Source organism: Athene noctua, chromosome 1, assembly GCF_965140245.1.
Source record: "Athene noctua chromosome 1, bAthNoc1.hap1.1, whole genome shotgun sequence".
NCBI lineage: Eukaryota > Metazoa > Chordata > Aves > Strigiformes > Strigidae > Athene > Athene noctua.
Window position 1 is genome coordinate 145,954,968 of NC_134037.1, and position 24,529 is coordinate 145,979,496.

Consider the following 24,529-nt stretch of genomic DNA (forward strand, 5'->3'; position numbering starts at 1 on the left):
ACATCTCAACAGAACAAATGTGTACAGCTCTTTCCTCATTCAGGACTGAAATTTGACATGAGGTAATACGCCACTTCTGAGGGACAATGAGTTGGAATAGCTGATCCTCATATATATAAGATTTTGGGGGGTTGGTTGGTTTTTTTGTTTGTTTTTCTAGGCATACCATTAAAACAATCAAAACCAACTCTGGAGCCCTTTTGTAAAAAAGGCAGTCCAGTCTGCAGGCAGCCTTCAGAGCCCTTCACAGCTTGGATAATTCAAAGTTTCTGACATCTTGTGCTGGACAGTCACCTTAGGAAATCTACTACACAGTCTCCAGCCAATAAATCATATATTATTTTATTCATATCTAATTCCTTTAAAACAAGAAGAGTCATGTAGAGCTTCCTTATGGGAGGACTTTAAAGTTGATTAAGCCAGATGGCTTCAAAGACTTTCTGCAAATTCTTTTTTTTTTTGTTAAGAAAGGGAGAAGGAAACAATGCTATAGTAATTCTCCAAATCTATTAAGGAAACAAAGTTATTCTTAAATACTCAATGGTGATGATATGCTCTCAAAACATCTCAAATACCAATGGCAATATTGCTCTCTCAAAACATCTTCAATTAAGTAGTTTCATTTCCTGAATCTAGCTATGATCACCCTACACAAATTTTACTCCAGCTTTAAGAAAATAATTACAAAAGGGGAAAAAAAAAAGTAGCGTTATTATTATAAATTAAAATTTATATTGAGTCAGAGGTACAAAATGTTGTGGTTATGTACTGATTCTGAAGTAGGAAACAAGATTACTGTTTTCAGCCAACCGTAGTCTTTTTATGATCTTCAGCAAGTTAAGTAAAAAGCAAACAAAAACCCTTTAGCTTTTTCTTTTCACTCTTTGGTTTATTAATACATATTAAGCTTTTGAGGACAGAAACTGTGTCTTATTAATTCTCCATTTAGAACTCAATAGGGTGGGCATTCCATCCACAGCGCTGTACACATCACCTCATATTACCTCAATACCAACACAATAGGAAGTACCAAAATGAAAAATCTTCTAAAAAGTCGCCTGTAGGAGAGAACTAAGGAAATTTAGAAATGTAAAAAAGGAGGATCTTTTAAAAGTATATCTTTTTGTTAATTTTTCACTGATCCATATGAAAGTAACTTATATTAAGTATAAAATTACAGTAAATGTTACAACAAAGGTTACAAAAAAGGTTAGTATTTACTCTTTGCAACAGTTTAATATATAACCTGTGATCAGTCCCTCTTTATTAAAGGCATGGAAGGATATCAACCACAGGGTTTTTACTTCAGATGCAAGGAAGGCAAGGAGCTACATTCTGGTCACCATGTCCAGCCAGGACAATTTAACATGCAAAAGCACCATTCTTGGCTAGAATAAAGTGCAGATGGGCCTGAAGTGGAAGATGTTTACTAGGAAATAGTATGTAAAGAGTATGCAAAATGATGTGGTGTGTCTGTTAGAGTAATGAACTGTGACTCTGAAAAGTATAGTGCTGGAAGGCACCTGCTTAGGGATCGGAGTCTGGCTCAGTGACACACTGTTTGGCTAAAGAACTGAAGTACAATAAAAAGGCTACACAGAAGGAGAAAATGTATTCAGAAGCACAATACTTTCTTCCCCCACTCACAGCTAGAAATATATTTACTACCATCTTTTCATTTAGGTGGAAAAGTGTCCCTTTTTGGTTTGTGTCAAGATGGGACTTTGGAGGCATTAAGTTGCTGTTTAAGAATTTCACACTGTCAAGAAATGAAACAATGATGAATGTTGTCAGGAAGTGAAGGAGTAATACCTATCATGCCAAAGAAACTAGATAAATAATAGGGACATGATAGAACATATTCTATGAAACACTGTGCTAGGAGCGTAATCTTCATGAACACATGGGACATGGATCAGGAGCAGAAACCAACCTAAATATTCTTTTACCATGTCCTGTAAATATCAGCTGTAATAAAATGGTCCAGAAAATTTTGAAATTAATTGTTAGAAACATTACTGGAAAAAATATTTACAAAGAACGAATCTCAGATTATTCAATACAGTTTCACATCTGGCATTTGCAAGAAAACTGTATAAAGTTCCTAGTTATGGCTTCACAGTTCTTGAATTTATGCCAGATTAATCTCTTTTGTCTTGAAGACAGTTCTCAGGAAAAAAAAAAAAAAAAAAAAAGAAAAGTGCAGCAACACTGAATTGCTAGAGTGACTTGAACTTACTACAGTCCTATCAGTGTCACCATAACAGGAAAAATCTATTTACTAGAAGGCTTGTAAATATATATATATATATATATATATTCACCAGCCTATGTGATGCTGACATTGAATTCTCACCTCTGCAGTTCCTTTTTTTACAGTAATTCATTAGAAGATTCTTTTAAGTGTACTTTATCAGACAGCTGAATAGCAAAATTTTGGCTTAAAAATACAGCAGATGAGGTTTGTATTAACTGGACATGTTTGGTGCAGTTCAATTCATTAGAAATAAGATTCTCATCAGTAACTCCATCTGTCATCTAGAACACTGAAAAAAAGAGTAGTATAGCCATAGCAGAAGTTGCATTTTGGCATGTGGATGGTAATGAAAAGGAAATTAAGAAAATAGTTGGAAAAATTAAAGGATTATTTCTAATAAAAATCCATTTGTTACTCAAAACAATACAGTCATACCAAATGCTCATTAAGAAGAATCCTGACCTTATCTGTGGCATCTTCTTTTCCTCTCCATTTAAGAACAGTAGGGCACAACAAAAATGATTACTGAAGAGTCATAATTTCGAAAGGCCAAGGAGAACTCACAAAGGAGACAACCACTGCTTCATTTCTCTCATCTGTAGGTGCAAGAGAACGACTCCTCGATGGGGCTGAGAGCATCTTTGTACATAATGGGCTTCTCTCAAGCATAGTTAGCAGAGGTGACTCTTCTCAGTGGGGTCATTGCTCTTTAAGAATTGAAACAAAACATAGCTGCTGTTCCCATTGCATCAAGGAGACAACAGTCTCAACTTGCCATCACTTTTTAATCTTGTTGGCTGCTTCTGTTTAAAAATGTCTTCTCCTCACCCTCTTAAAAGACCAGCATAGCTTCAACTCCAGTGAACAGTGGAATAAATAAAATGAGACACTTGTCTAACATGGGCAGGAATTTGGCCATCTTCAGAATGGTAAAACCAGGAAAAAATAGTTAATCAAAAAAGCACCTATTCACAAGTACTATAACAGGGACAAAACCACAAAAGAGCAACAACGAAAAAAACACTGCAGGAAATAAATACCTGCCAAATAATTTTGAATTTCTAGTAGGCAAACAAAATTTGATGAAATAGTATTTGCTCTGATTACTCCCTGAGTCTGGCTCTAAAAATGTTCCAAAATAACAAAGGGGGGGAAAAAAAAACAACAAAAAACTAAATAGATTCATCACTGAAATGCTCCTTGAATCTATTCCATTATTTTTAATCTAAGACAAAAATATTTCCCTTTCAGAATCATTATACATCATATTAATTCTATCTATAATTTTAGTCACAAGTGTAATAAAGAAAAATAACCCCATCACCTTAATCAGAGGCAGGTTATTTCCACAATCTAAAGCTAATCTGAAAGCAGACAGATGGCTCTAAGAAACATTGCTTTTATCACAAAACAGACAGATGTTTCTGAATAGTTTTTTGGTAATTGTCAGATAACCTTGTGTGTCTTGTGCACCAGTATGTGAGCTCTCTCTTAGCTTCTAGCTTTAACTGTTGCCATTTATGCGTTGAAAAAAATAAAGCTGACAGCTTGAAAATGGCAATGTCTTCGCACTGTGGAAGCTTCACTGCCGCTGTGGGAAGAGAAAGCAGCTACAAGAAAGGGACCATGTAGCTGTCTGAAGTCAAGAAGACAGCACCGGACCTGAAGGAACCAGCTGGTTTCAGGTAACACAAAGCAGCTCAGACATTGTCCCAGTTCTTAAGTCTGCACACATTCACTGGAAACACATCCTGAAATAAAGTCTGCACTTTTTTTTTTTACTGCTTCTAAGGGAGCCAGATATATTACCACCATAGTAGCAGTCCCAACTTAAGATTTTTAAGTACAAATAAAAGATAAAAATTACAAAGTTAAAAATAAAATTAGATGCAGCAGACCCTTAGGAAAACAGACAGACACATATGTGTGTCTTACATAAATGTGTGAAAACTGGCAGCACACATTCAGATGCCGTAAATCTATAAGTGTGTCAAAAAAATAACGGTAGGAGGAAAACTCACAGTGCACTGACTCGAGGACTGAAATGTAACAATTTACTTCTAAAGATCATGCAGGCTGTGAAAATCATACTGATGAGAAAAAATTGGAAAGAAAAACTGAGATGATGGTTTATTTATAAAAAATGCTAAGAGATTCCATGAACTATTAAATCAACAAAGAGAATACAGACTTATTCTTTAGAAGATTTTGAGAGTTCATTTAAGTCTAGTCACATATGAATTTTTGAAACGTTCAATACTACTATATATTATTTATTAGTCATCATAATGTGCTTTTAAATATTTGCTTAGAACACCTCCCATAGTAGTCTTTATTCTCTGTCTATATTCACCATAATACTGTAAAATTATTTAACTTATGTATAATTATGTACATAATATATATTTAGCAGATATTTTTCATATTTTCATTTGGTGATCTTTGAAATTACAGTTGCTGTTAAAAAGTCACTATTTAATAACCATGAAAACTAGTGTATCTGAGAAATATCAATTATTTCTCTGTGCAGTGAAATCATACTGCCATTATGGATGCTGGCAAATATTAAATAATTAATTTATTGATGTATGGTAATTAATTTAATGTTATTAATACTTGTCTTAGATTGACCCAGCCAGATATATTTATGATAAAACTGATTTAAATAGAAATCCATATACTCTTACAATAGAATAAAATCAACACAATTTTCTTCTGGTGAGAAAACAGGTACTCTCAGATCTTTTTCAGTTTGAGGGAGGTCTCTGACAACGTAAACTGACAGAAATTCAATCTAGAGCCGTATTCTGAATTATGCCAACCGAGACTCCAGCCTGCTCACAACTATCACAGACTTCATTTACAGTGATGCTTCCATTTCTTCCTCATGACAGCTCCAGATTAAAGAGGACTTTGAACAACAATTGTAACCCCCCCTCCCCAGCATAGCCATTTTTTCCTTATTTAAAATATGAAGTCATAAACGCTTAATGAAAACAGCAAAAAAGTTTTAAGCTGAGATTTGTATTACCTTGCTAAAGTACACAGACATATATACTCTTACCTATATTCTTTCCTTATATCTTCTCACAACCCTAAAGGCTTTAAATCCATCTCAATAACAGAACTATCTCTCAACTCCTAAAACCTATTTACATTTACAATTGTAGGATGCATGGAACGAAGCGGCAATTCAAGACAACGTTTTTCCTTTCATCTAGCATCCATTTTATGTTTTAAATACAGTTAGATGAAAATGGCTGTTATCTCTACAGGGTTTTGCGAAGTATAAATAAAAGATTTATAGTGAAAAGTACTCAGCCACTGACGTGATGGCTTTGCACGGGCACACTAATAGTGGAAGGAACATCAGAGGGCTTCTGTTAGCAGCTTCACAACATGATGTACAAGGGAGGATGCACAAAAAAAGGTGTCAGAGGGAACCTTCTGTGTCTAGTGCTATTCAATATTCTCAGCAGCAACCCACATTTTAAGGTAAAAAAGTAGTAGAAAGTAAGTTTATTAAACTTACAAATGACATCTTTCTGGGAATGTTTCTTGTGATGCCTGTCAGCAACACAATACAATAACAATACTGGAGTGTCAGCATATTCTTGTTCAGTAACTGTTACGTGCTGCTGACAAATTCACAGTGCCTCAAGCTCAGTTAAGGAGGAGTCTGATTTTGTGCTTCCAAGTAGCCACCAACAGCCAGTTTTGAATTTTTTCCTTTTAGTGAGCCCTCTTCCTTAACACACATATGCACATTTCAAAAACCACTTGCCCTCACAACTGGACAACTCTATAACCACACAAAGCACACCACTTGACCATACCACACACTGCAACTTGCACATCAGGGATAACTCTTTACAGATTTTCAGTTTGACTGTCTTCTCCTCTTTAACACAGGGTCATGTATTTCTTTGAGCCTCTTGAATTCTTTTGAAAAGAATACTCATAGTGTAAGACAGAGAAGTAGTTCTGGTATCAGAACAGGTTTTGAAGACCATATCATAATTAAGAGCTGCTGGTACTAGAGTACTGCCCTATGGAGTTTATTCTTTTTATCCACTCAGTCCAGTGGAGATATTTATACTAAAGTCTGTGGACATTTGATGAGGTCTGTAATCCCCTTGGTGTGACGGCCAGGTAATTAACTATGTTTACAAGAAAGAAAATTTTATACACAAAACTTAGTTTGTATATGTATTTTCCCCAGTTTCTTAGAATCAGAACTTATTAGAAGTACTAGGCTATTTCTTAGCAATAAGGTTATAAAAATATGGGGGAGAAAAAAGACATAGTGATTATTTCCTGTGAAGAGCAGTTAACTAAATAGATGGGAGTGCAGTAATTGAGATTAAATCAGATATTTGAAAATTATCCTGAGTAGCAAGAAAAGTTCACAAAGCTCTTCTGTGGAGAGTCCTTTCTAGGCCTATCTACAGCAACAGCTCCAAGGGTATTTCCTTGGCCTGGTTACTGTTTCAAGCAGTAAGTTTCTTTCCTTTCTTAAAGAGTCAAAAGTCTCAATCTTGTTTAAGGTTTGCAATGACAAATAAAATTAAAATTCTCAGCGACAGCTGGGTTACTCTGTCTGCCAATTATCCACCTTTGAAATACAGAATGAGCTCCAGCCCACCAGAGTTTCCAGCTGCTGTGCAATGCAGCGCACTGTCCTGCTCAAGAAAGAGCAGGATCACATCATCTCACAGACCTGATGCTACAGCTCTCCCAGGCCAAGCTGGCCAACATGGCCAGAGTAAGCATCGTTGCATCACAGCCTGAAAGTCAGGGACACCTCTCCAGCTGGTGCCCCGAATCCCCAGGAACCTCACAGCCAGGAGGGTGAGTCAAGTGTGGTGCCTTGCAAATACTATCCACCAGTCTCTCACCCCTCTCTGCCTAACAGCTCCTGCTGTGAACCATGGGAGACCGTGGGGCAGATACACTTCTTGTCTGGACACAGGAGGAAATGGAAGTTGAATGGCAGTTGAATTTCTACTGGAAGGTAATATTTATAATCATCTTAAATCTTCTTCAATCACTATCATACCTGGGCTTCTCCACTACCCAGGGAGTCCTGTATTCATAAGTAACATAATGGAAAGCGGACATGTATGAAATAAATACTTTTCACAGACTTTTCACTAAGATCGTAATTCTCAATTCACAAAAATTAGATTATTAGGACAAATCAGCATTCAATTAGTTTAAATTGGCTAATGGTTGGACTAGATGATCTTCAAGGTATTTTCTAACCTAGATGATTCTGTGATTCTGTGAATTGCATTGAGTCAATGAAACCAAGCCCTTGTCTGCTGAATGTTGGAAATTCTCCCTCAGATAAGCACATCTTTAACTGCACAAGCATGTATAATGTAGGAACGGGGCCAAAAACTTAAACTAAAATAATTGTACATGTTTCCTATTTCATTAATGTAATCATACAGATCTGAAATTATGTACATTTAGGTAATGGCAAAGTGTTAAAACCAAATACAGAATACTATTTTAAATAACTAGGGCACATAAAAGTTTTAAAAATAAGGTCTTTTCATCATTGTCTTTTTTAATCAAATACAAAAATTAAATCAGAGGCACTGATGAGGAGAATATCAGCAGAAATGTACTTAAGCTTATTACATAATAGTTTCTGATTAAAGACCCAGTAACACTTTACAGATTGAGATACATGATTATATTTTCAATTTGGTATGACTGAAATGTTTTATTTTCATTTCAATAAATGAATTTCATATCTAAAAATCAGAGCTGAACTGCAGTTTTACAGAAAACTATATGGGTACATTCCTACTCAAATATATATATTGTTTTTTCTTGGAAGACCTGAATAGATTTTGTGAATTTGTAGAGAGAGGGAAAAGGTGCACATTATTCAGATAGTGGAAGATAGCTTTTGGGAACAAGGAACATATTGGAAATTACAGGATCCGCTGGTTTGTTCCACTTGTTATAAACAAAAATTTAATTTTTAAACACAAAATAATATGGTACAGTGATTTACCTTAGATTGCACTTGATGTCTTTCTGTACCTCTGTTTGTATCCTATTTTTGAACATCTAAAGAGATCTTACCTATGAAGGTAAGAAAAAAATAGCTCCTACATTTGAATCACTTATATTTAACTTTTCCAGAAATTGTCAATCATACAACAGACTTCTTTGTTTTGAAAATACAATATCTTTGTAAGATATCGTTTTACCTTAAAGGGAAAAAAGGGGGAATTCTGGAGTTAGCTGTGTAGAATAGATGTAGAAATAAATGTAATTCCATTATGAAGTATAGCTTATAAATCCATAGTATTATGACTGCCTTATTAATCAGTTATTCTAAGAATGTAGTACTCCTCAGTGTATCATTAAATAGCTTCATCATAAAATGGATAATTCAGAAAAAATCCTTTATGGAAATTAAGTGTTGAATGCTAATTCGTTAATAGGTTAATTAAAAATTTTAGTTGATTAATCAGCAGTTAGTTTACACTATGTTTTGCCACAGGATTGACCTACAGCATTTCACATGTAAAAGAAAGCATATCTTACAGGAGCCTTTACTATACTGTTTTGATCATTTGTCCTCTAGTGAAAATGTAAATACTTTAGCCACCAGGTAAGTAAAGATGCAGCTTTTGAATTGCTAAATGTTTACCTTTTAATTCTGCAGCTGAAAGGAAAATATTCTAGGCAAAACAAACTAGACAAAACAGATGCTCAGCACTGATGCAATCTGTACTGGTACAAGAAGAAAATCTAGCCTACTGTTTTTATGCTGTATAAAACTTTTAGAGACATGACACTTAAACTTTCATAACCACCTTATTATCTCCACTAAGACAAAGATGGTAGGATACATCTGGGGAGTAGAAACTTCACTCTGCTAAATTCCCTCCCAGCACTCATAATGTGGTGTTCAAAGATTAGTGTCCCGAGTGGATCTGCCTGCTTCCCGAGTGTGTTGCACAGATTTATCCTGCTCAGAAGATACGGCTTTTCAGATACCAGGTAAGAGGCTCCAGGTACAGCCATCTGTTTGCTGCTGCATTTGGCCCTCACTTGTTCCTTTTCTGGTTTTCAGTCCAGGCCTTGCCTGATGAAAAGTTTTTCTGACCCTCCCTTCCGCTGGAAGGCTTGGCACCGGACACGGGGAAGGAACACATAGGAATGTGCAGTAGCCTTACTGTGGCTTCATTTTTGGTTCCAGCACGTGGCTGCCATCTGGATGGTAGTTTATGGGCCCCACATTAGGCAAACAGCATGAAGGCAGTCCACAAGTGTAAAATTAAAATGATCTCTTTGTAGGAGGACTACCAACTAACTCCAGCTCCCATTCCAGTCATGTACTCACAGACTGACTTCAGTGCTCCCTAGCAATACTTCTTTTCCACAACTTCCACACCTCTCTACAACTTGCATGCACAGTACCATAACTGGCACTTCCTCACCTCTTTCTTTGCCCAAGATTTTTCTTTCAAAGACAGATCAGTGGGTGCTTATGTACAGGACAGCTGGTTCACATGTCTGCTGTCACACTGAGCCAAAACCGCCTTTTCCACAAAGTTTTCCAAGCAAATTAAATGAGAGCAACAATAAATCCACTGGCATTGCTATCCACTTGGATACAATTAAACTATGTGAAAAAGACACAGTGCATTTCCCAGACACAAGGGACATTATCCTTACCTGTGCGTCTGATACCTTCATAGGGTGCAGCACCCAGCACAGTACTAGGATTCCTTTCCTTCTCCCAGGTGAGAATGCCTGTATAAACCAGGATACAACCCTACGTATTCAAATTCTGTTAAACTCATAAACTAAAAAAATATATCCCTGTGTGACTAATCCTCTACTTCAAATACAGCTTCCCTAGAACAAATGATTTAAAATTCTGCATAAATTCCTGGGTATATCCTCATAAAGAGACAATAATGGCACTGGAAGAAATTACCTGTAATCAGTCTGTGATGAAATCAGGCCTCAGCTGTGACCCTGCAAAGGGTGACATGCATATGCCATTAAACATTACAACTCGATTCCAGACTATGGCACCATTCAAAGACCTTTGCGAGTCTAGGAATTAAACTGTATAGATAAAAACAGAAGGGACCTATTTGCTACCACCTTAATAACAGTAAAAAAAAAAAAAAAGTCACGTAAAATATGTTGTGTGAGAAGGTGAAATTGTGGAATACATTCAGCATGAAATTGGGCTTGAAGTGTTTTGAATGGTGAATCAAACACTGCACGCAGCTCTGATTGTTACATTCTTTTCATCAAAGTGGCTGACCTCCGAAGGTGACCCTTAACATGACAAGGAAATCTATCGCTTCCAAAGTCAGAGGCGCTGAAGGACATGGAGCCAAAGCTGCAATGTGATTGCTACCCTTCGACACTCAGAAGCTTATAAAAATGTCTACACATGGAAACAGAAGTCAAAACCGCTTTTTGCACCCGCTTAGTAGGCAGAGGGAAACAGCTTGGCTAGAAGATAAAACTCCTAACAAAAGATCTGGTATGAAATTCCTAGGTGTCAGATTGTAGGTGTAAAATGTGTGATACACACACACACCAGTTACAATGTACTGAAACTGTTTTGGGGGAGATTGCAAGGAAAGGGAGAAGCGCTTACATGCACACTCCCACATGCGCCAGCAGAGTTGTCACCAGAGATGCTCTGGGGGTGGTGCTTCAGAGGACCTCCTGAGGCATGACAGGGTGCTCACAGGTGGCCTTCCCACGTTGTACTGCTGCAGCTTCCGCACCATAAGCACATGTAGGATTTTGAAAGCTGTGTCTGTCATCCCATATCAGGCCTCAGAGGCTTTAGGTGATCCAAGAGGATGGAGAGCTTCAAGGCAGAGCATAACTAACACCCTCACCTGTGTACTCTACAAATCAATCCTACTGAATTATTTCTATGCTTTGCCAGATCATTAAACTCACCAAATAAAAGACCAGGAAGAGTCAGAGCCTGGAGAGCAGAAGCAAGCCAGAGAACCGGAGCCAGAGGAAACTGGAGCTGCACCTAAGCAGGAACTGGCAGCAGGATGAATGTGGCTCCCGGAGAGGCCTGAAATGCAGCAGTTACCACATGCATAACATTTCTTGAGCTACATAAAGCAAAAGATCACAGGATCTTGTTGCAATTATTCCTGCTTACATTTGGACCCGCAGAAAAGTAGAAGATGTTAAGGCACACTTTCAAGAGGGGGGACACACAAAGTGTTTCCTAAGTCCTCTATCAAATGGGGATACATGCAACCCTACACGTGCAACTAGATGGTACAGTACTCCCACCATTTGCAGATCCATGCCTTCAGACATACCTAACAGCAACAATTCCGACTGAGGAGATAATGAAGATAAGAACCCACTTCTCATTTTCTTGCTGGCTTTTGCTTTCATAAAACATATACTTCCTTCTCATTACGCTAGAGATATTATTCTACTGGAGCCACATTGTATATTCTTATCACCAGACTGCCATAGTTTAGAATTCTAGATCACCACTCTAATGCCATTTGTGTCAGAACTAAAGTTTTATGAGGGTGTCTCTAAACAAGAGCATTGCATTATTGGTCTGAATAATGAAAAGGTGGATTACATTATTTTTGCCCGTTGAAGCTGTCTGTCACATGCAATACAGATACTGCCAGTACAGTGGTTAAGTGCAATGACTAAAAGATAGCTAAGGATGTTTGCTGATGCTTCGATGATATTTATTGCCCTTCTAATGCTCCCTGAAAGAATCCTTATAAATGACAGACTCTTCTGATTACAATCAAAGAAAAAAAAAATCTCTGTATTAGCATGGATATAAATTAGAAACAGTTCTTTGTTTTTCCATGGTTCAGTGATAATACCATTTTATACATCCTGCATTTTAAATCCTTCCCAAATGTGCTCACCTATTTTCTGCCTAGGGCATTAGAATACATGGCTCAATAAAAACAAACAAATGAACGGAGCCCAAGGTGATAATCTTTAAAAAGCAGGCAGTATACTATTACTAGAACTAGATCCAGATGTTGTGATAAAACTTATTACACTGAAGTTTGGATCAGGGCATTGAAATAAGGTATAAAGTAAAAACCACCCTTAATACTTGATGTACAAAATAACTTTTGACTAATGGGAAGACAAAATTTTGATTCCATTTGAATTCATCTGTTCTGTTTCAGAAAAAGAAACAACTCACCCAAACCCATTTTTGGCTTTAGGACAGATCAACAGCAAGAAGAGATTATAGTTACTTCAGGAGCATTGGAGCCAAGTTTAAGTCTGTGCTGAAAAATGTGCTTGAAAAATGCTATAAAGAATAGTTGTATAGTAGGGCAGCCACTACTAAATAGACCAAGATAAAACTCTGATGCAGTTTTTGATGTTCTGCAATATAAGATAATGGATAAAAGAAAATAAAACCTACTTTGTGGAGAGCAGTAAGAGGCAGCAGGTTGGGTCTGTTGTTGAGTAACTAAAATGAAAAATTAAAGTAAAAGGAAGCGCCCTACACACTGGGGGTGGTTGCTTTTGTGCCAGAAGAAACTGGTGAAATTAACTGATGTGAATGTGCAAAATATCCCATGAAATAAGACAGGCTTGGAAACACGACTCAGAAGAGTCTTTTCTCAGATTCTCCAAGTGTTCTCTAAACTGATCCCTTGGGTTATAGCATTCTCCATTTAAACAAAGAAGTTAAATCCAGACCATGCACTATTGACTGTGTACCCTAAAATTTCAGTGCTGAATATCTAGGTTCCTTTAACCTGTTCAGTTCTCATTAGAGTTTCATCTTATTTTTTTCTATATATAATTCAAACAGAGACAGGATTATCTGGACAGTGGTAAGGAGAAGGGAGACCCTGACAAGCGGTAGCAGTGTGGTGGAAAGCCAAGGAGATCAGCAGGTTCTGCAGAAACAGAAGGGCAATAAGAAAGGCCATCAGGATTGGGGCAGTCACAAAACCAGAAAATGGTAACATTTTTGCTGAGGTTTGATAGTCCTCATTCTAAAAGACCACAGGAGACTTTAAAAAAAACCAAACCAAACCAAACCAAAACAAAACAAAACAAAACAAAACAAAAAAAAAAAAAAAAAAAAAAAAAAAAAAAAAAAAAAACCCAACTGAAAACTCACTTTACTTCAAGGAAAATTTATTTAGATTTTTCAAACTACCAGCTAAAGTGGAGACTGACTCTGTGACCTACCGCATCAAATATGCCAGTGGCACACTCTGATGCTGGCATTTCTTAACTTGATTCTTGACTTAAATGCCCTTTTAATATGCTCATTAGTGAAATTTTCTAATTAAAAAATGCAACAACTAAAAAGACGCCCCCTTCTACACAAGTCACATGGAACCAACCTGAACACCTACATGGTTCATTAGCTGAATTGACAATTTCAGATCCCAGTGCAGTTCTCTACCACTTCTGCTAATTGAATAACTTGTAGAAGAAGGAGGCTGTTATCTTTTTTATACACCTGTCACAAAAGGCAGAACATAATTTATTCTATGGAAATAAAGCTTTTTTCTGCCTAGAATACCTCAGGAATCCAGAGTCTTAGAATAATTTGGTCATTTTTAAGATCTGTGGAGGAAAGTGTTGTCAGACAGATAATCTGCCCTCTTCCAGACACCTTCTGCCTTCTCCTTCTTTCACCCTTTAACGTCACCATCTGCTGTGGTCCCTTACACAGCTTGCCATTTGGTTTCATACCCTCTTTTGTCTTACTTTTCTTGTGCCATGTTCTTACCCCTCTTCATTTAAATCACCCTCTTCATCATCTCTGTCCTTCTCTTTCTGTTCAGCAAGATCAGGATCCTACAGACACTAATACCAATCCCACATGCAAGTTATTACATGCGATCTGCATTTAATTGCATCCCCCTCATCGGCTTCACACATTGTTTCTACAATATGTTTGTGTATTTTTCTGAACTTTTAAAATCTGTTCAGTTTCTAAAGCATCATCACATTTTTTCCAAAATGACTACAATTCCTATAGTCAAACTTGATATTGTAACAGTCCTTTCTACCTTTACCATCTGTTTCTCTGCATTAGCACCACCAGATTCTTTCTCTAGATTTCTCCTAGCTGTGGAGAGCTGAATATCTATGGGATGAATCATCATACTCATATACTCTCATGTTAACACCATTACCAGTGTCACAAGACAGCCACACATCACAAGGTAGTAACAAGTCATTTGCTCTTTTGATAATAATAGTAACAGTAATAATAAATAATAATTTGTAATGAAGAACTGAGAAAAAAAAAGGTAAGTAGATGAATGAAATTTTAGTCACAATTTGCATTCACCTTCTTCTTAAGCTTGTGCCATGGCAATCTTTCAGTGCTTGTTATCAGACATCAAGTTTTCCCTCTTAATAGCTCCAGGAAACTAAAATATTTCTTGCATATCACTCTCAGAAACCTCTTCAGGAACAAGTCACATTACATCTAGTGACATGCTCCCAAGAGGCTCAGCAATAAATTCAAACCTCAAATTGTACTCCATTCTAACATTATAGTACCAAAACATGAACTGTGAGGAAACCCAATGTGTCCAGTATTGCACAGAGCTGCATCTGTGCTACCTGCCCTGGATGCTGGGAACAGGAAAGAAGATCAGGAATGATTCACAAGGATTTTCACAAAAGCAACTTTAAAAGGATATCTATCCTAGCTACTTTTACTGAGATTTAAAATATACATAACGGTATGGAGTGCAGGTGCCCAGAGGCTGGCAGGGGGCTGCGGAGTGGCTGCTGTGAGGGAAGACCAGGGGCTGCCCTGTGCTGGACACAGCTGGTTCCACCGACCCACCGCAGGGCACAGCTGAGCCCTGCAGCCACGATGGTGGCAATCCGGGAAAGCCTGGGTAAGGAAGGGCGAAACGCTGCCTGGCAGTGAGGGGTGAGGGGAAGATATGTGAGAAACATCCCTGCAGACACCAAGGGGAGGGCAGGAGGAGGAAAGGAGATGCTCCAGGCACCAGAGGGTGTAGCCCATTGAGGAATCATGCTGGAGAAGGCTAAACCCAAAGGGCTGCAGCCCACAGGAAGGATCCACACGGAAGAAGTTCATGAAGGACTGCGGCTCATGCTGAGGACCCAAGCTGGAGCAGGGAGAACTGTGAGGAAGAAGGAGTGGCAGAGATTAAGTGTTATGGACTGTCCATAAACTACCATCCCCATCCACCTGTGCCACTCGGGGGGGTGGAGAGGAGGTAGGTGGAGAGTGAAGTCTAGTGTGGGACAAAGGGGGAACGGGGGGAAGGTGGTTTACTTTTTGTCATTGTTTCTCACCATCCAAATCTATTTTAATTGGCAATAAATTAATTTTCTTCAGGTCAGGTCTCGTTTGCCTATGACAGTAATTGGTCAGGGATCAGCCTGTCCTTATCTCTGTCCACGAGGTTTTCCATTTTAGTTTCTCAGTCTATCCTCTAGAAAAGAGGGAATAGAGTATGGCTGGGGGGACCTCTGACAGCCAGCCAAGGTCAGCCCACAAAATACCTTCAGAGAGCACTGCACTGCTGCTTCAGCTGCATAAACACAATGTCAGTGAAGAATGGAGTTCCAGTAAGCACAGCCATATCTTCTTTCTATTTCAACATCACCACACACTTTGTGAGCCAGAGGTTCAACATTAAATACCCTATGTAGATTACATTGATTACATAGAGAATGTAAGGGCAATATTCAAATTAATTACCATTTAGTCAATAAGTGGGATATTATGGGATTCAGCTATACATAAGTTTATATTCCATGTTCAAAATTGTCACTAAAAACAATGACACATCAATATTTCTTGTGATTTAAAATTTAAAGTATTATTGATGTGTTTCTATTTTAAGATTAAGTTTCTTAGCCACTGGAGTTATGAAAAACAATTTCCCCCTGTATGATAAAATTTGGTGCCATTTTATCAGTGGCACTGTTTGCTCAAGATCTCTTTCTGCAGGCACAGAAACCACATTTTAAAATAGATGTTGACTTCCCTATTCATACCAACATGCATTTTCTGTGTGGCCTAATGACAGCATCAAGAATGCAAAACCCGATCATTTACCACTAATAACCATCTTCTTACTCAGGTCGTGTGATGTACTTGAATGTCAACATTTTTTTGCCCTCTGCCAAAAATAAAGCACTTATTGGATATATAAAAAGGTAAGCTCTCAGAAAGTACTTCAAAGATCTAACTATCTCATATTTCTATTGCCATAGTTAATGATGCAGATACAACCTGTCCCAGAGAACTTTTGGTACCTACAGTGTTGGTGCCCTAGGAGCTAGCATTTAGGTACAGGGCAGCCTAAAGCTTATTAGCAGCAGATACTCTCTGTGCAGGGTATGAAGGGATTATGCAATTCAAAAATGCACTCTTTTCCAATTCCTAGACAGCTAAGGAGGCATTAAGCAAGTGCAGGGGTACTCCTGAAATTTTGCCCTCATCTACAGCCTAAACATGGAGACAGGTCTTCAGGAGAGAAACAGATGCACACTCAGTAGCCAAAACCCAAATAAAGCCATTTTTTGATCACAACCTGAAAAAAAAGAAGGTAATCACCACTTAAATAATACCTCACAATGAAATACATTCATCCAGGCACTAGAAGACTGAGACCCAATGCCTTTCTCAGCCTGAAGGAGCTTAAACCAACTTCTCTAAGCCTCCTATGAGGGTATTTATCATCAGGCAATGCACAAAGTTGAAAGAGCTATCAATGCTCCTCTCAGCAAAGCTATGACATACTACTGGAAAGAACTGAAGATGTGTGAAAAAGAGAGGTCTGGGAATCTGGTCCCTGTTCCCAAGACTCTTTCTCCAGTTTGTATTTGAGGATAAAATGCAATGAACTTCCTCTCTCCTTCTGCTGTGGCAATTTCATACAGAACAAATACAATGGCACAGTAGTGCCTGCAAGTGTTCCACTCGCTCCGAATCTATCACGCACATTAGGACTTGTCAAGGATCCCTGCAGAGTAGCATAGAGCTTCAGATTCCTGATAGGGCTTAAGTAGAATTTAGATGTTGAGTTGATCAGATGGAAGCAATTACAGACATAAAATGTATAAATGTAGTCAGTTTGAAAACTCATGTCAAACAGAACTGCTAATGAACTGCCTGACTTAAGAGTTCATTGACGACTGATCGGAGGCTTTCAAGATCCAAAGCTTCAATTAAGAAGCTTCCATTTTGTCAAACTGCACAAATAGATCTCAGGCTAAATCCATGTGTGTCACACTGAGAAACATAGCAGTGGAGTCTCTTATTCACTGATGCCCTCATAACTACTCCAAGTATTAAAGCCATCAACAATGACGAGTACTTGACTGCTAGTGTATCCTCACAACACTTCTATTTCTTTTAGTGAGAGATGCTCAGAAAGCTATTGCAATAAATTCTGCATTCATCTTTGTCCTGCTGTAGCAAAATACATGTCCTCTGTGACCATGATGGTGTATCTCATTAGGTAGACACGTTCTGTATGTTGGAGACATTCTCCAGTGAATTAGAAGACATATTCTAAACACAACAGAGCAAGGCTTAGGCTAGACAATGGTAACTCTTCTTTAGATTGTACTGGGGCTTAAAAGGTTTACTTGATGTGCAATAGAGCATTCTTCAAAGCCCACTCGAAAAATGCATGATTTTCTAAGGATTGGAAGTGCTTTGGCTTTGTCTGCATTTTTGTAATGTTCTTTGCACATACTTTGACTTAAAACGAGATGTGTAATTGGCAAAACAAGGGGAAGACAGAATCAGTCATAGGACCTTCTACTATCATTTCATCCCAAATTTATTGAAAATACGTACTACTTATCAGAAATGTGATATTGGTTTTGGACATAATCAAGAAAGATGAACATCTGTCCACCTTTATAGCTGATAGAACTATTAGTCAAACAGAAAAATATTTTCTATTATTTTAAAAAGTTTTGCTTAGATTAAAATATTAACATGAAAAATATACCTGCTGTTAAGAAAATACCTAGAGGCTTCAGGAATTAAGATGACACTGAGTGCAACAGTCAGTAAACAGTCTAAAACCAACCATACTCTTCACCACAGTCATCACAAAATTTGAATTACCTGGAAAAGGAAAAGAAACTTTGCTTTTAACTTATCTTCCTACACTTCATTCAGCTGTATTCTGAAAATAAATTCTATTCCCTGATGTGAATTTCCCCTGCCTGTCCAACATTTCAAATCTACATAACTTAATCTATACACTAATGGACTCCTAATTTTCTGGGGTAGTCAACCACACAAAACACTAACGCAGGTCATTAAAAGAAGTGGAAAATCTAAACAAAGACATAACGATTAATTCTGTGCAAGCAATAGCTTTACCACAAACCTATGAAAAAATATTTATAGCGTTGTTTTTCCAAGCAGGGTGTAATTTAAATAGCTAATTCTTCCACCAGTTTATTTTATGACTGTCACATCTTTAATGTTTTAAAGAAACAGCCTCTAAATCTGTCTGTCCAACTTTTTTTTTTTTTTTTCGTTCTCTTCTTCTTACCCAGAATTTAGTCAGATGATTCAAACAGTCATTTGGCCTGCCTTCATTCCTGCTTAGTGCCTCTGAAGTTAATTCCCAGTGGTGCTTTATTTATCCTCTGAGACAGAGTTTCATTGCAATATCCTATGTTGTTAAGGGGTTGGGGTAGGGAGACTTCATCTAAGCATAGTAACACACTTTACAGGAAAAATGAAGTATAGGATTTCAGTCCACTCTTTGCTCAAGTACCATACTAAAGAGCAAATTTAGCAATGTTTTAGAACTCCGTGCTTAGTTTTATAGTGCAACATATCTGTTCAGATATTTTTTTTATATATAATCTATATATATGTATAGAAAAAACTACTTTAAATGGCAGTAATCATTAGTGGGATCATGAAATGAAATGCATTCCACAAGCACATCATTTCAAGCTAGGCTTTGTATTTTAAATATTATAAAATTAATTCTTGTAAAGAATTAATATCATAGTAAAATGAAACATTTAATTATCGCTGATTTTGCTGCACAGGACTGGAAACTCAGAAGACAGTGTTTTAGTTTCTTAACTGTTTATTTATTCTAATTTTGTGGGGAAATCTGTCTGGTAATCTGAGCACAGGGTGCTGGTATCTGCTGATGGAGCAATCACCAGAGGGACTAAATGTGTCAAGTGATCTATTGCCATGATCTAAAAACAATTTATAAAATGGCTGTGAATCAGTAAAATTCTTCCGGAATTCCTTTTTCCTCCAAAATTCAAAGATTGCAAATTTTCTGTGTTCTGCACTAAAAATTAACATCACTGTCAACACAATACATACATTGAATTACAGGGGTCAGAGTCAAGCAAAACACAGTGACAGTCCAGGATTACATGTTCAGGAGTTGTGTGGTGTGAGGACACTTCGACCCAGCACACATACCTGAGGAGCGTCACCAGTTGCACATTTATAAAGCCCTATCTGACCATAAAACTGGGAAAGCTTGAACCTGGAGTGCTACAAAACCTCCTATAAAGGCTAATGATTTAATTACAGAGCTGTCAATTTTATCTCTAGTGAGAGAACTAGTTGTTTTAATTTATTATTTTCCAGAAAATCCTTGACACAATACATATGTACTATGCCATATTCAGTAGAACAAACAGAACTTCTGGAAATACCAATAGAAAAAAAACCTAGGCCAGCTGCATCCAGTTCTTACCCCTGCTGTGCTCTGTAGCATAGGTATTTTTCACCTAAAGGAGAACAAAAACATTGCCATATGTGTGACACCAAGAGAGGTTTCCCTACAGTATGAGATACTGTGTTTCGTAAAACTATTTTCAGAGTCACGTTCGCAACAAGCATGTCTTTAATCTGAGAACTGTCCAAAAAATGGCTTGTGGATTTGCTTTCTGACTTCTGTAAACTGCTATTATTGGCTTCTCTGTTAAGAGGAAGCTGCACTTTGTCAGTAGCCAATTAGCCCAGGAGTAAATGTCTGTCTCTTCTCAGCCACCCTCACACAACCACACAGACAGAAATAACACAACAGGAGACTTGTCTGTGAAATCACCTGCATAGCATGAACGACATCAGTCAGACATTTTTAACGTGAGGGCATGAAGGAAAACAGTTACAACGTCATGTGACTAAGATTGCTGTCACATCTAAGGCTCAATAGAAAAGAGGGTAACATAAAGCCACTGCTAAATCATAGAACAAAGAATGAACCAGAAGAGCAGCAATACATATAAAGTGTAATTTTACTTGGAACAGAAAATGTGGGTTTGATTAATTTTAACACTGTAGAATATGCAATACAAAAATGTCAGGAGCTTTCCATTTACCATCTAAAATCCCAGGACCAGAAGCACTTCCACTTTGTTCATTTTAATAGGTTTTTCACACAGTGTGTTGATTCATCACCCCTGGCTGCTCTGCAACTTTCACACTGGCTGAAAAATACTGCGTTATCTACCTCTAGTAATCAAGGTTCTCTCTTTTTGATAAGAAATTCTAGATAACTCATTAATGTTAACCCCAGCAACAGAATGAAATATTTTCTTTTTTATGGCATTGCTTTGAGGCTGTCATGGTCTAGAAAGCACCATTACGGTATGCATATGACTTAGCACCAAAGAATCTGAATTACTTTGCTTTCATTCCCCAAGCTCTATGTATGTCCTAGATATTTACAGAGGTACAGAGATCCAGAGGTAGAAAACATTCTTCAGGAAGTGCAACAACAATTTCCTCAATATGGGACTCCTAATACAAGCAGATTGCTACACTGTATTTTAAATTTTTAAGACAAAGTAAGTTTCCTCCAAAAAATTTCCAGAGGGCATATTTTCTTTAATACTTCAAATATATACGTGGTACCTTCCAACTATTTTGTACAGCATTTCTATTTCTTGTTTACGTTTTAACTTGTTTCTCATATAATTACTGATATTTTCAAAACACATGAATTTAAATGCATTGCTAACAAAAATGGGGACCAAAAATCCCTAAATATCAACAAAATATTACTTTTTTTAATAAATCAATTCGATACAAAACTGAGACATTAATGGGAACTAATACTCTTTTCTGCTTTGTTCAGATAGTCCACAAATCTCCTGTAAATACACCAAGTTTCTTATACACAATATACTTTTAATTATATTAATTCTTGAAACAGTCAAAGTGTTTGAGATTAATAAACTAGTGAAAATAGTAATTATTTATAGAAGATACATCTTGGAGACAACATTCTACACAAGATGTTGATCCTGAAGTTATTTGTCTACATGTTGAACTATAAATAATGCATGCTTCTAAATAGCTCAATATTCAAGTTGAGAAAATTTTACCTTGAATACAAAACACTTTCAGAAGTGTGATCTAGATCCATATACTGAAAAATTAAGTCTTTACACTTAGTAATTGTTTCAGACTCACTGGTGATGTCACCATACTTGGAAATGTGGCCAACGAGAACTGAACTGTGAAAAGTGTTTTTGAGAAAATCATGTTTTGTGAAGTTCTGGTAACACTGTCTACTGATTCCCACAGATCAGCAGCTCTTCAAATGGACAAAAAGTTCGACTGTTTTCAAGAAGTAACCCATCCGAGCTTTGACTTAGGACGTGATTTGTACAGTTGGTATAACTGAACTAGAGCATCATTACAGAAAATATGATATTCATGACCCTCTGTTGAATATGACATGGCACAAGCAAGATGAAAAGACAAGTTCTCATTTCCTTCCCTCTGGTGACAAGCCTCATCTATGCATCTTGAGAATACGTCTGAGTTGCTTCATGCTTAATGAATGTTCAGGTCTGTGTATTTCTGTGTGGAAAACAACTTTTTCATCTAATTAAAATCTTTTAGATTTCAGAGGGAAGTCAGGCTGGAAAGTCAAAATATCTCTAAGCCAAAAAAGCATCTAAATTACATTGGAATATTTTTTTCATTATTAGCAAACAAAGTAAACTCAAAAAACCACACACACCTATTTAGCCTATGTCAGAGAAACAGAAATAAAGAAAATCTAGAAAATACTGTATTTAATTTGATAAATGTCACCACAAAAAATTCTGAATTTTTCTACGAGGAAATCCATCAGAAGGCATTCTAACAGTCAACTACATATTTTTGTTAGAAAACAGAGTTTTTGTCAACTGTCAAAAAAATCCTTTCTCTTCTGTGAGGTGGCCAACAAGCAGTATCAAAATCCCAGTGAAGCCTATGGATTTTTTGCACTGCCTACTCTCTGGTCCTCACATGATGAATTTCCAGGTCTTGGCTGCTTTCATGGCAGGGTTACAATCAGAAATATCACCATCACAGTCAGAATTAACAGGCAAGTTGGCTGGCAGTCTCTCAGGAGAGACACCAAAAAGTGAATGAGCCTTGTAGTTAAGCAACATTTTTATTCAGGAAAAACTTTGTTGCTACTGTTTTGATCCACTCTTCATTGTCTTCAAATGTGTATGTGTGTTTGAGCATCTTTCAGCAGATACCTGCTAGACTTTAAAAGTACAGACATATCTTTTTCCACAAAAAATAAAATTGACTTAAGAAAGCACATAATTGAGTTACACAGTTACACATTAACAACCAGGTCTTAAGTCTATATGAAGTCAAAGATTTGGTCTTAATATATTCTTGCAGGATTTCACCAAAAATACAAACAGTATTCACCAAAATAACAACATATTCACCAAACAGTACTAGGAAAAAGAAAGAATGTGCTGAGATGTAAAATAAAAGTGTCTCTTGTTCCCTTCAGAGTCCTTTCACTCATCTTGGTTAAAGTTCTTTCAGTGCCTCTTAATTAATTGCTGTGATTGAGGTCAAGCTTGAAGATGATATGAGGTTAATTTTAGACTCTCTCGAGTGCACACTAAGAAACTCATTACTGTTACTGACACTTGAGTGTCAAGTTAGGGAGACCTATAATATCTCAGCATCTCAACAGTACTGACCTTTCTGTAAAGAAGTACTGCCTTGGCCTGTGTCATAAAGGTCTACTCCTAGTATCTTTTTAATTTCTTTGATTCTGTAGCCAGATTATAAATTACGAGTGAGAGCTCAGCGTTTCTAATTAGTCTGATGTTCTCTGAGGAGTCTAGCGAATATAACATAGCAACACATGTAACTCACCACCACCACAAGTGCTTTTAGCAGAAAACCAATTAAAAAGAAAATGAAAAAGAGAAAAATTGCTCTGTGCTTACTCTGTGCTCACTACAAACTAGCTTACTAGAAATCACATGCTTTGTCTGATTGTTGGCCAGCAAAAATCTTACTGACTGTAAAGTAAATTTATACTTGGTCAATTTATTGTAAAGAAAGCTCGTATTTAACTTCTAATGTGTTTGTATTATAAACATTGCAAAGCAAGTCTGAAATGTTACACACTACCATCATCCAACACTTACAAAGTGACAAACAATAAGAGTAACCACTTCTGACATCTTCGTACCAGAGCTAGAAAGAAAAGTCAAACTACGCAGGGCACTGGTCAGTGACTAAGGCTTGTTGATTCCCTTGAAAATCACAGCCCATTCCTAAACTGTATTTATTAAAATAAACATTTGTCTTTATTTCCTCTAGTGGAAATTGGGGAATACTTGAATGACAAGGAGGGATGACTGAAGTACCCAAGAAATTAAAACCCCACACACAGTCTGAGCAGTTGTATCACTACCTGCAGTAGTCCAGCATGTGAATGTGGTTTGCATTTGATTTCTCTGAACTGCCTTTAAACTAGCTAACTTGGTTAGTGACAGTGATCTGCAACTGCTGAGCTCAGCAGAAACTCCCCGTGTGTGGGAAACTATTCAGCTACCTTCAGCTAAGCTCCACAGTACCCCAATTATTACACCACTGTGTAACACGAAGTCCCATGGTAGAGTCCTTTTGCATATATCTATATAATGGGCAGTAATACCAATACTGTAGAGCAGGCAAACCCTAAACCACCCTTAAAAATGGGAATTATCCAGCTAAATGTATTAGGTCTTTTAGGCACTAGTGTGGTCTGGGTGCTTCAGAAACACAGGCCTTAGTCTCTCTTGTCTGAAAACATATGTGGCCATATAAATAGAGGTATAAAGCACTATCAAAAGCCAATTCTAAAAGAAAATAAATGGCAACAACACAAACTGCAGTTTATGATCTGTTCACAAGCGGTATTTCAATATAGCACATTTACGGGTCAAGTCTTCTGTGGCTTGTGTAAA